Genomic DNA, 12,511 nt, shown 5'->3' on the forward strand with positions numbered 1-12,511 from the left:
CTCACTTAGAGGATCAATTGAGATATGGTTCTTAATCATTAAGACCTATCATAAAGCATAAAAGGTACTCTCCCATCTTCTTAGAATGGAGAAACTTTTATCTTTCTGCCTACTTGATTCTTCTTATTCGTTCTGCTATTGATCTAAACCCTTTAATCAATTCAGAATTACACTTAATCTTGTAAGTATAATCATATTTACTAAACCTTTAGTAAATCATGACGAATATCATTGTTACTCTTATGGTGAACTTGATCAACACACTACTTTGTGTACTTGATCTCCTAGTCCTTCACTTGACACTTTGTCAACGAATTGGTCTATTTTCCAAATATGAATTTCTCATTCATCATGCAACCAAGTTGCATGATTCCAAATTTCTGTCCGATTGAAACTTTGGGCGATGAGAAACTCTCCCTATTTGGTAAATTCTTGACATTTCCATAAATAACATAAACAAGAATCATATCCATTCGTTGTAGAAATATTCAAACATCAATTTTCATAACGATTTCATTGCAAGGAAATAAATAAATAAATAAGTCAAACAAAATTTATTTTACTTATAAAAGCAGCGGAAAAAATTTGTCCTTACAATGCAAAATCCATTGAAAACTATGTACAAAAGAAAATTTCTAACAACTCTATCATAACTTTCTAAGCTCAAAATCTAATCTCCAAGTCCATGCGATCGAGATCCGTCTCTTGTGATTAGATTCATCTTGCTCTCTTATAAAGCTTCCTTTCTTTTCACCGACCCTACAAAACACTCAAATGTAATCTTATTACATCATGTATTAAGAATCAATGAACAGGAACTTAATTGAGTCAGATAGTGGATGTTTACCTAAAGCGCAGTCATACTTTTGACTCTCCCATCTCTTAGATCTCTTAGGTAATTAGGGCAACTTTATTTCCAATGCCCCTTCTCTTGGCAATAAAAGCAAATTGACTCTTTCGGAACAACACATGGAACTACTTTAGACATCGCCTTTCTCTTATGATCAACCTTTTCGATCATTGCATGTCTTTCATTGCCATTGTCTATATCCATAGAGTTCTTGAAGGCAGATTCACCAATCAACTTTGTTTTTCTATTGTGCCAAACCATTACTGATTCAGCAGCAATAAGCATGTAGGTGAGATCTATAAGGGTCACGTCGTGATTCATCATATAGTACTCTCTTACGAACTCACTATATGAGTTGGGAAGTGACTGAAGAACCCAATCAACAGCTATTTCCTCACAGACAACGGATCCCATCATTCTTAGTCTATCAATGTGCGACTTCATCCCGAGGACGTGTGCACACACCGACTTACCTTCTTTATGTTTACTTGCCAAAAGGGCTTGAGTGATATTGAACCTTTCAATTTTTACAATCTTGTGGGTTAGGGAGAATAATTGGAGGAGGAGGAGGAAGTGAAGCATGATTTCTTGTTCCTCGATCGAATCGTGGAATATCATCTTCATGTGGAATGCTTGTTCCACGGGATTTGAGATGACCATAGTTGTCGAACTTTGACATCTACAAAACGGGAGAAAAACGAATTCAAGTTAGTTGATAGATTGAGTCCTTGGTAGATCACCCAAATGAAATTCCAAGGCTAGGACCCAACACAATACGCTACAACCTAGAAAAGGGATGCCGTAATCTAGTTGCAGAATATTTGAAGGTAAGTGAATGACGATTCACTAATTTCCACCATGAAAAACGAAAAAAGAAGTTTATGTTTTAAATCTATGAAAACTCCTAGATCCTTTGAGATTCATTGAACTTTCAATGGCATGTTTAAATCTCGATATGCCCCTCATGTTTGTGACTGGGATGCCGAGGATCACAAAGCGGGTGTGAATAACCATGCAAACTTACATGGTGCCCTCACATGTTACAGTCACCTATTCGATGTGCCGGTAAACCACACACGCTCCACCGAACTATGACAAACAATGAGTCACCCTTTGCTACCTTTGCTTAGAACCATTTAGTGTGCCGGTTCCACCAACGTCTTCGCAAGGGCACAAAGTGTAATTTCATGGAATTGCATCAATTCACTTTTGCCTAAGTAACTAAGATTGGGAATTTTATAAAACATTTAGTTACTTGATAATTCATTATACTTATAATGGAAGGTTTTGTCCTATCCTACCCGTTCGGCTAACGACCCTCCACTAGTCAAGAGTGCGGTGGGTAAGAGTGGATACCCATTCAATCGCCATTTTATAGGCAATTTCCTTAAACACCCCTTATAGACCAGCTTCGTGAATGAGGCCTACTAACGGTAAGACTGACTTTTACTCATACATATATATAATGTTAGACTTTTAATGTTATATATAGTATAGGGTGTATTTTACACTTTTAAAATATTAGGTGGTTCAATTTAACAATTATACTTTTAATTTACTTAAATTGTAAACCTAAACTTTTATGGATTTATTAAACCTCTTTAATTAAACACCTTAATTAGTTAATAAAACCATAAGGGTGTGATTTGAACATTTTCAAAACTATACTTGAGTTTTAGAATTTAACATTTCTAATTAAACTTTTAATCAACCTTTAAATTCCAAAACTTGAGGGCAAGTTTTGAAACATTTCAAACCATAAGGGTTTAGAATTTAAATATGCATCAAAATTAAACTATTTAAATCAAAATTTAAATTCCAAAACTTGAGGGCAAGTTTTGAAATCTTTTTCAAAACATTAGGGTTTCAACTATTTAAATTTCAAAACTTTTGGGGTTCAAATTTAAACTATAAAACCTAAAGGGCCAAATATGAAACTTTTCACAACAACAAGGATCAAATAACAAATAATTCAAATTAACATTTAATCACATAATTATCCATATTTGATGATTTCTTGCAAAATAATTTATCAATTTACTTAAAATAATTAATCAATTATCTTATAAGGAAACAATTATCCAATTAATTGATAAATATCTTCAATTAGATTAAAAATATAGTCAAATATATCATATAATCGGATTAATATTAATCTAACATGATAAGGTAATTATCCATAAGCAAAAACAGCAAGAAATCCCGAAGTACCCTCCTTCTGACGAGTTGACTCGTCGAGTCAGCCTTGGACTCGTCGAGTCACCTTGGACTCGGCGAGTTCAGCCATGGACTCGGCGAGTCCAGCCTCCAGAATGCAAAAAATCGAATTTTTCAGTTACAACAAGCATCAATACAATAGAAACCAATCAAGGCTCTGATACCACTGATGGGTTTTGGTCATAAGACATCCTATGTGCTCATACAAACCCTAAAGCTTGGATCTAGGTTTCTCTATTGTACATACTTTGAATCCAAGACTTGAACCCTAATTCTAGCATATGGAAATCAGAATTCACATGTAAATAGGTTTAAGAACATACCTTGATTGTTATATAGCAATAACAATCCAATTCCTCCTTGAATTGACCTTGGAAAGCAGAGAGTCACAAGTGTCACTCCTCTAATGGCTTACAAACACCATAAGCAAGTGGAGAAGGTATAAGGAGAGAGGAGGGAGGTTAGAATTCGTATTTGGGACTTCTTGGGAAGGGATACCCGAATTCCTAACCCTAGGGGTGTTTATATAGGTGTAGAGATAGGGTTTCAGTCATTATCCTTATCTAGTTGATTATCCATTAAGCAACCAATAAGATAATCCTTGAATCCTTATCATACTCGAATTCTAAGGCATTCCAACCTTAAATTCGTTCACCATACTTATAAGATAATCCTTACCTTATTTTGTAACTATCACATAATTACAATTCAGCCCCTCAAGTTTAATTAATCACACTTGATCACAAAATTAATTCTCAATTAATTATTGACCAATATTAATTAAACAAATATGATTTCTCCTTCAATATATTATCCTTATATTAATAAATCATATTATCCTCTCTTTCTATTTATTTCTCCAATCAAGTTGCTTTGGTGAAGGCAACCCAAAAGGACCATGCACCATCGGGTCAAGTACATACCAAAATAGTTATGGACTTAGACACTAATCCAACAGTCTCCCACTTGGATAAGTCTAATAACTATTATGCGTATGACCTCGGATCCCGATCTGCAATCGTAGCTTTCCAAAGCCGCTGTCAACTCTGATCATATCAAATACGTGTGTCCTTAGATAAGGGATCATATATTCCTCCATTCTAGATATCATATGAGATATGATTTCTAATCATTCTCTTTGTACTATATCTCGATTTCTGATTTATGACGACTGACTAATTGAACAAATCAAATTAGCCCTAGCCCGGCCGAGCATTTACGTTTGTCATCACTAAACCATCGAGGGGCCCAAAGATATCGCTTTTATCCTACTTTGGATAAAAGGAACGGATAAACTTTGATACAATGCTTGCTTGTACTCACGCACCGAATCACACACAACAATATGTTTTATAACACCAAGTTACTGGTGCGTTTACATATTATCAATGTGTAACCGATTTGCAAGATACAACTCACACATCTCGGTTTCAAGAATATAAGATGTTATCGTCTCACCAATCACTCGTGATACAATCCATGGAGTGATCCAAGTGAGCGTGGGTCTAATCCAATGCTCAAATCACATTCATAAGCACTCATGAACGTTGCAGCAAACTCTTGCTTATGTCTAATACTCTTTTAGACAATCTACACACCAATTCACGACAGTCTTCATTCATATCTACTTCCAACATATGAACGACTGTGGCTCGTTCGAATAATTCGATTATTCTTAATAAACTCAATTATTCTGGAAGTCAAAACATGCAAATGTGAAACACAAGAATAATACTAATGCCATATGGCCTCAAACCTTTGAGCATAAATAAAACTCCTTTTATTTATCACCATATCGATTACTCATTATTTGTCGTTTCGGGTAATCAACTTCTTACTTGAATTACACACTTATCCCATGCTCCTAGCATGCACACAATGTTTACCTATGGTTCTTACTTTGTGAAATAGATCACATTGAACACATTTCCAATCCCTCTCATTTCACAACTCCAAATCCTTTTTCATAAGTGAAAGAATATTAAATTCTTGCTACTCATAGAATATGCTAGATTCTAACATTCTATGCAACTATCCTTTCGTAATGTCACTGCACCAAAGTCACAAAGACTATTGCCAATGATATTACAAAGTCTTCTATCGGAGATTGTTACAAGACAATTCTATAGATGTGATGTCTCTCACTCAAAGTACTTTCTTTGAACATCCTTTTGCATAGAAGTTTCTAATCTAGTCATAGATTTCTCAATATTCAATTCCCAATATGGACACACTTCCATATGTTCCATATGACAACTCATTCTTAATAGAATCTTATCTATTCATAATGATGTCGATATGGTCCATCCAATATGGAAACGTTTCCATATCTTCCAATACTATACTTCCAACTACTCACAAGCAACCAATCCTCGTGAACTTTGGATTGTCCTTTGATAGTTGTTTAATTATTTTAGTCTAAACCGATTCTTGTCCTTTTTCCCTCTAAATGTGCTCGACATTTGGAAAATTTTAGAATGGTCAAACATTAAAGCATTTGCAATCGATCCTATACCCGAAGCGTATGGGACACGACGCATGATGTTTTATTTGCTATGTTCTCAAAATTCGAATTGTGAAGAGGGATGCCGTAATCATAATCGAAATTTTAAGAACACACTATGTACCTTTGACTAAATTTATTAACATTTCTCAACCTAAACCTTTAGATTTGAAATGAAGCATAATATTCTCTCCCTTAATTATAGCAAAACAACTTTTCAACTATTGCGACTTTGCAAAGTATGACTCATGTTTTCTATAATTAATATTGCTAACCTTGCAATACTTTCCTTAATAATCATACAATCATAACTTTTATGCTCCCACTATCTTGATGATTATTATAAAACATAACACTTATGCTCCCACTAGCTTCGACATGTATTCATAAACATCTTAACTTTCAGAAAACAATGCTTATTGAATTTCTTAAGTTCATGTTTCTAATACTTAGTGCTTTGATAATCTTTTATCAAGGATTCTTTATACACCTTTGCCTTCGATAGTTCATATGTGTGTCTAAACAATTAAGACTAATTGCCAAACCTCACAATTCAAATTATGGAAAGGGATGCCGTAACCATAATTGAATTCGAGAATGCAATTTCACTATCTTCTTAAAATCTTTCTTAGTGAAATCATTTCCTCACAATCATTTTCATGAAGGAGGAAATCTTATGACACTTAGATTTTAAACGGTGTAAATGTTATTATCCATGTGAATTTGTCAAAACCAACGTTTACGACAAATTCAAACTCATATGGATCGAACTTTCTTAATCTTGATTTCTTGCCTCATGGTAGCACAGCTGCCCACCACGTCTTCCAAGTAGTTAAGCATCTCACCCTTTCTTATCAATGTACCTTTCATTGATTAAGGTGCTTTGCCTTTTATGCGTTCAAAATGAGAACTCATAGAACTCATATGCATGATTAACTCAATTGGAACAGCACATAATCAAAATAATGTCAACACGACAGGTTGTAAACCTCAACTCGTGTGCTAGTGATGATCGATAAGGTTTATTTGATTTGTTCTTGAAACTTTTCAAGACCATTAAGACTCCCACTGACTCCTTGACATATACGATTCTCTTGTCAAAACATTTCTTGACAAACAAATATTCAAGAGTTAGTGTAGCTTTTATCAAAACACTTCATAAATTGGTCCAAGTTGGTCTTTGTCTTATTCAAGACATCACAATCTTACCACATTTAATGAAAGTTACAAACCTTCTTAATACTTATCACTCATTGTCACAATCTTAACTTTAAGATTTATCATTGGAACGAAGTATGATTGACTTCTTGATTTAACCATTTCTTCAATTCTTGATTCCTCTTCTTAGACATACAATTGTACTAAGACTCACTTAGAGGATCAATTGAGATATGGTTCTTAATCATTAAGACCTATCATAAAGCATAAAAGGTACTCTCCCATCTTCTTAGAATGGAGAAACTTTTATCTTTCTGCCTACTTGATTCTTCTTATTCGTTCTGCTATTGATCTAAACCCTTTAATCAATTCAGAATTACACTTAATCTTGTAAGTATAATCATATTTACTAAACCTTTAGTAAATCATGACGAATATCATTGTTACTCTTATGGTGAACTTGATCAACACACTACTTTGTGTACTTGATCTCCTAGTCCTTCACTTGACACTTTGTCAACGAATTGGTCTATTTTCCAAATATGAATTTCTCATTCATCATGCAACCAAGTTGCATGATTCCAAATTTCTGTCCGATTGAAACTTTGGGCGATGAGAAACTCTCCCTATTTGGTAAATTCTTGACATTTCCATAAATAACATAAACAAGAATCATATCCATTCGTTGTAGAAATATTCAAACATCAATTTTCATAACGATTTCATTGCAAGGAAATAAATAAATAAATAAGTCAAACAAAATTTATTTTACTTATAAAAGCAGCGGAAAAAATTTGTCCTTACAATGCAAAATCCATTGAAAACTATGTACAAAAGAAAATTTCTAACAACTCTATCATAACTTTCTAAGCTCAAAATCTAATCTCCAAGTCCATGCGATCGAGATCCGTCTCTTGTGATTAGATTCATCTTGCTCTCTTATAAAGCTTCCTTTCTTTTCACCGACCCTACAAAACACTCAAATGTAATCTTATTACATCATGTATTAAGAATCAATGAACAGGAACTTAATTGAGTCAGATAGTGGATGTTTACCTAAAGCGCAGTCATACTTTTGACTCTCCCATCTCTTAGATCTCTTAGGTAATTAGGGCAACTTTATTTCCAATGCCCCTTCTCTTGGCAATAAAAGCAAATTGACTCTTTCGGAACAACACATGGAACTACTTTAGACATCGCCTTTCTCTTATGATCAACCTTTTCGATCATTGCATGTCTTTCATTGCCATTGTCTATATCCATAGAGTTCTTGAAGGCAGATTCACCAATCAACTTTGTTTTTCTATTGTGCCAAACCATTACTGATTCAGCAGCAATAAGCATGTAGGTGAGATCTATAAGGGTCACGTCGTGATTCATCATATAGTACTCTCTTACGAACTCACTATATGAGTTGGGAAGTGACTGAAGAACCCAATCAACAGCTATTTCCTCACAGACAACGGATCCCATCATTCTTAGTCTATCAATGTGCGACTTCATCCCGAGGACGTGTGCACACACCGACTTACCTTCTTTATGTTTACTTGCCAAAAGGGCTTGAGTGATATTGAACCTTTCAATTTTTACAATCTTGTGGGTTAGGGAGAATAATTGGAGGAGGAGGAGGAAGTGAAGCATGATTTCTTGTTCCTCGATCGAATCGTGGAATATCATCTTCATGTGGAATGCTTGTTCCACGGGATTTGAGATGACCATAGTTGTCGAACTTTGACATCTACAAAACGGGAGAAAAACGAATTCAAGTTAGTTGATAGATTGAGTCCTTGGTAGATCACCCAAATGAAATTCCAAGGCTAGGACCCAACACAATACGCTACAACCTAGAAAAGGGATGCCGTAATCTAGTTGCAGAATATTTGAAGGTAAGTGAATGACGATTCACTAATTTCCACCATGAAAAACGAAAAAAGAAGTTTATGTTTTAAATCTATGAAAACTCCTAGATCCTTTGAGATTCATTGAACTTTCAATGGCATGTTTAAATCTCGATATGCCCCTCATGTTTGTGACTGGGATGCCGAGGATCACAAAGCGGGTGTGAATAACCATGCAAACTTACATGGTGCCCTCACATGTTACAGTCACCTATTGGATGTGCCGGTAAACCACACACGCTCCACCGAACTATGACAAACAATGAGTCACCCTTTGCTACCTTTGCTTAGAACCATTTAGTGTGCCGGTTCCACCAACGTCTTCGCAAGGGCACAAAGTGTAATTTCATGGAATTGCATCAATTCACTTTTGCCTAAGTAACTAAGATTGGGAATTTTATAAAACATTTAGTTACTTGATAATTCATTATACTTATAATGGAAGGTTTTGTCCTATCCTACCCGTTCGGCTAACGACCCTCCACTAGTCAAGAGTGCGGTGGGTAAGAGTGGATACCCATTCAATCGCCATTTTATAGGCAATTTCCTTAAACACCCCTTATAGACCAGCTTCGTGAATGAGGCCTACTAACGGTAAGACTGACTTTTACTCATACATATATATAATGTTAGACTTTTAATGTTATATATAGTATAGGGTGTATTTTACACTTTTAAAATATTAGGTGGTTCAATTTAACAATTATACTTTTAATTTACTTAAATTGTAAACCTAAACTTTTATGGATTTATTAAACCTCTTTAATTAAACACCTTAATTAGTTAATAAAACCATAAGGGTGTGATTTGAACATTTTCAAAACTATACTTGAGTTTTAGAATTTAACATTTCTAATTAAACTTTTAATCAACCTTTAAATTCCAAAACTTGAGGGCAAGTTTTGAAACATTTCAAACCATAAGGGTTTAGAATTTAAATATGCATCAAAATTAAACTATTTAAATCAAAATTTAAATTCCAAAACTTGAGGGCAAGTTTTGAAATCTTTTTCAAAACATTAGGGTTTCAACTATTTAAATTTCAAAACTTTTGGGGTTCAAATTTAAACTATAAAACCTAAAGGGCCAAATATGAAACTTTTCACAACAACAAGGATCAAATAACAAATAATTCAAATTAACATTTAATCACATAATTATCCATATTTGATGATTTCTTGCAAAATAATTTATCAATTTACTTAAAATAATTAATCAATTATCTTATAAGGAAACAATTATCCAATTAATTGATAAATATCTTCAATTAGATTAAAAATATAGTCAAATATATCATATAATCGGATTAATATTAATCTAACATGATAAGGTAATTATCCATAAGCAAAAACAGCAAGAAATCCCGAAGTACCCTCCTTCTGACGAGTTGACTCGTCGAGTCAGCCTTGGACTCGTCGAGTCACCTTGGACTCGGCGAGTTCAGCCATGGACTCGGCGAGTCCAGCCTCCAGAATGCAAAAAATCGAATTTTTCAGTTACAACAAGCATCAATACAATAGAAACCAATCAAGGCTCTGATACCACTGATGGGTTTTGGTCATAAGACATCCTATGTGCTCATACAAACCCTAAAGCTTGGATCTAGGTTTCTCTATTGTACATACTTTGAATCCAAGACTTGAACCCTAATTCTAGCATATGGAAATCAGAATTCACATGTAAATAGGTTTAAGAACATACCTTGATTGTTATATAGCAATAACAATCCAATTCCTCCTTGAATTGACCTTGGAAAGCAGAGAGTCACAAGTGTCACTCCTCTAATGGCTTACAAACACCATAAGCAAGTGGAGAAGGTATAAGGAGAGAGGAGGGAGGTTAGAATTCGTATTTGGGACTTCTTGGGAAGGGATACCCGAATTCCTAACCCTAGGGGTGTTTATATAGGTGTAGAGATAGGGTTTCAGTCATTATCCTTATCTAGTTGATTATCCATTAAGCAACCAATAAGATAATCCTTGAATCCTTATCATACTCGAATTCTAAGGCTTTCCAACCTTAAATTCGTTCACCATACTTATAAGATAATCCTTACCTTATTTTGTAACTATCACATAATTACAATTCAGCCCCTCAAGTTTAATTAATCACACTTGATCACAAAATTAATTCTCAATTAATTATTGACCAATATTAATTAAACAAATATGATTTCTCCTTCAATATATTATCCTTATATTAATAAATCATATTATCCTCTCTTTCTATTTATTTCTCCAATCAAGTTGCTTTGGTGAAGGCAACCCAAAAGGACCATGCACCATCGGGTCAAGTACATACCAAAATAGTTATGGACTTAGACACTAATCCAACACATACTACCTTCCACATCTATCCGTACTTTCCTCAAGAACTGCCTTGACTCCACCAAGTCACTACTACTACTACTGATCTCTGCTACTCTCATCCTAGGCTTGCCCTAGGAAAATCTCTGACTCCACTCAAACCAGTCCTCAGCTGCTGAAGGCCTCCTTATAATGCTAATTAGCCATCACCTGAATACCATCACATGTGATGAGGCTCAGATAATCCTTCGAGTAAAAAGCTCGTCCCTACAACGGTTGGACTCAAACAAGAACTGCGCAATAGGGCCAAATCCAACACTCTGAGATTATTCAACCCTGATCACATGTGACGTGACGTATTCACCTAATGGCTAACTCCCATCACTCGGAGTCCCACAAAGCACAAAGCAAGCAGCATTCGGACACAAGAAACTACTCAAGCAATTCTATCCTCATAACGAGAAAACTGTACTAGCATACAATGCTAAACTCATACTATCAGGCATAACCTAAACAGGCTACCCTACTGCTGTTTACTCAATATTAGCATGCAATTCTCATAAAGTTGAAACACATATAGCAGGCACATAAGGCATCCTCCTAGATCCTTAGTCCTATACTAGCATGTTGTTCTACTGAAACTGAAACTGAAACTGGAACTAAAACTGAAACTGAACTAATAAACTTGTATGGGTAATTTGGGAGTACTTACTTGAGCTCGGCTGATCGCATGCACCACATCCTTATCTTGTTTAAAAATTCTTTTCTTTCTAAGTGCTTTTTAAAGTTCTTTTGAAAACATTTTCCTTTTGAAAATCTTTTTATTTTTCCCTTAGTTTGAGTTCAGATACACCCGGAAGTGTATCCGGATCCCTCAAACCAAGGCTCTGATACCAACTTGAAACATCCCAAAAATACGACCCGAAAATTTCATTTTTAATATAACCAAAAATCATAAAACTGAGTATCACATAACAAAACCATACGTTGCGTATCTCAAACCATACTAAAATACTATGAGAAAAACTGTGTCACAACTGTATTAAAACATATCTAAGAAACTGAATCAACTCCCAGGACAAAACTGAAGCTGTGGTGTGTGCGATGCCATCATCCCGAGCTCTTCCCTTTACTTGCGGAAGTACCTGAAACCAAAAACTGAAACCGTAAGCACGAAGCTTAGTGAGCTCCCCCAAACTACCACATACCACACAATAACAAATAAAGCACATACTGGGCCTTGCCCACTGCATCACACTGAAATCTGGAACTGACTGCATCAGACCGAAGTCCGGAACTGACTGCATCAGACCGAAGTCTGGAACTAGCTGCATCGGACCGAAGTCCGGAACTGACTGGGACCTTGTCCCCTGCATCGGACCGGAGTCCGGAACTAACTGCATCGAACCGTAGTCCGGAACTGTCTGAACATAGCATAACATAAACACGTATTTGCTAACACATATACTGCATCGGACCGAAGTCCGGAACACATAACAAAAAACATGCTTGAATCACAAAGACATCAAGCACTCTAACTACTGCATCTGAATGAAGTCCGGAACTACTGCTAACTAAA

This window comes from Lactuca sativa, chromosome 1 (genome assembly GCF_002870075.4).
Source record: "Lactuca sativa cultivar Salinas chromosome 1, Lsat_Salinas_v11, whole genome shotgun sequence".
Classification (NCBI taxonomy): domain Eukaryota; kingdom Viridiplantae; phylum Streptophyta; class Magnoliopsida; order Asterales; family Asteraceae; genus Lactuca; species Lactuca sativa.